Raw genomic sequence first — 2,067 nt, forward strand, 5'->3', positions numbered from 1 at the left:
AAAAAAGAAAAATAGCTTCTTCTTTTTTCAGCTAGAATAAACCAAGAAGGATGCCCAGCTGGCAATTTGCTCAGGTCAGACAAACTGTTGAGAGCTTCAACATTTGAGCAGTTTAAGACAGAACTCCTCAGTAAATTATCTGGAGGCAAGAATTTTCTCGGTGGTATAATCCCAGAATTACACAAAATTGCAGACCTGCTTAGGCAGACACACTTAGGCTCAGATGTAGGGGAAATTAAAGCAGATATTTCCACCATTAAGAAGACCCTTTTATCTAGCCTAGAAAACTCAGACTGGGTCACAGAGGATGGTAATATATCACCAGTGCATGTCGTTGACATCATTGGCTACATATCAGCCCTATGCCAATTTCCTAACAAGATATTAAAGATTTCGAAAACCATCTCATATAATCCAGAGATGAGTTTACTTGATTTCATTTGTGAGGTGGAATTAAACTGCAGTAAAGCTGGCGTGACTGACACATCACAGGCAAATAGGACAGGGATTAAAGTGCCAGAAATCGTAGCGAAGATAAATAAGTTAAGTCCTGGCAAGGACCAGAGACAATCTCGACCACTTCAGAAACAAGCACACAGTCAGGTTAGCTCAAGGATTCGTTCCCGCACACAAGGTAACAAGGCGGTACTAAAGCCTGGCCGAAGTCCCAGTAGACATCGATCGGCACGAAGACAAGCAAATGGAAGATCACCTCATAGGTCGAACTCAAGTAACACTGTTACTATTGTGCAAAGCCTGGTCACACAAAATCGGAGTGTTACATTAAACGAAAGAAGATAGGCAAAAGGCAAAATGTTTCGAAACATTTTGCGGATATCATATGTCCTTCGGTCATTGGACCTCAGATTGTAGAACGACAGAAAAATTATTCCATCTACAGGTCGGGGCAAGATCATACCAGCACAAAAGACAACGACACATGAAACACCCATATAAACAAATAGTCAACATAGGCAGTCTCTTCGGAAATGAAAGCATTTTGGTCTCTGCTTTATGTGAGGAAGAGATTTCATTATTTTTGGATTCTGGCTCACCAGTGAATTTAATAACGCAAGATGAGTTAGAAAGAATGTTTAGAAATAGAAGAAAAGTGACGTTTTTGGAAAACTCAGATTTAAATTTATACACAGTGGATGGTAAAGAAACACCAGTTATTGGTATGATTGAGTTAAACATGGATTTCACAGAGACCATAAAATCATTCACTACCACCTTATACGTAGGACAAAAATTATTAATTAGAGGAGATATGCTGCTTGGACTAAACACAATCAGAACACAAATTATAATATTGATGCCACATTTCAATGCAATTCATTATGACAGCGAATTCACAGAAGAAATTTCATCTCTTGATAATTCATTCATCATTCATTGCCAGACACCATGTATCCCAAACGGGGTGGACAAGGGCTTAGAGTTTACTGTTTTACAGGGAGGGGCACTAATCCTCCACCAACCCCACTTGACACGTAGGGATGCCAACAGCATCTGGTGTTCCCAGGCGGTCACCCATCCAAGTACTAACCAGACCCAAAGTTGCTTAACTTTGCTGATCGGATGGGAAGCGGTGTACTCATCTTGATAATACAGCCAGCAATTGTAGGAAAACTAGCGTCACAAGAACGATTACACACGAAACCAAAATGGGGGAGTCCGACGTACAACTTCTCAAAGAAAATGGGCGCATAGACCAGCTGTCAAAGTCCAAACCCCACTCCTCACTCACTCAGTGCAAATGTGACTCACCCACTTACCCAGCCAGCATTAATTATGATATAAATTTACCATCAAAATCATTCATGCAAGTTACGATTAAGAGTAAATTGAGAAATTGTAATGTCATTGCATTAGAAGAGATAGTTAGAATAAATAGCCATTTGATAGAGAGCGCCCTGTGCTGGATGAATGACAGGGTGAGACGAATGTCATTTTAGCTAACACCATGAATGGAGATGTAAAGATTAAGTAAGGAACCACTTCTGTAATTAGAAATTTGGCCAGCTCCTATACGCGAAGTGACAGTAGCGGGAGCGTCGAGCAGAG

At 40.5% G+C, this 2,067-nt stretch overlaps 1 pseudogene; it reads right to left on the reverse strand.

Annotated features, from left to right (window-relative positions):
• Window positions 1–1,500: 1,500 nt before the first annotated feature.
• LOC145403429 (5S ribosomal RNA) lies at window positions 1,501–1,619 on the reverse strand (annotated as a pseudogene).
• Window positions 1,620–2,067: the final 448 nt, after the last annotated feature.

The sequence above is a fragment of the Coenobita brevimanus genome, chromosome 60 (genome assembly GCF_032717465.1).
Source record: "Coenobita brevimanus isolate Jiangsu-jjx chromosome 60, ASM3271746v2, whole genome shotgun sequence".
In the NCBI taxonomy this organism is placed as follows: Eukaryota; Metazoa; Arthropoda; class Malacostraca; order Decapoda; family Coenobitidae; genus Coenobita; species Coenobita brevimanus.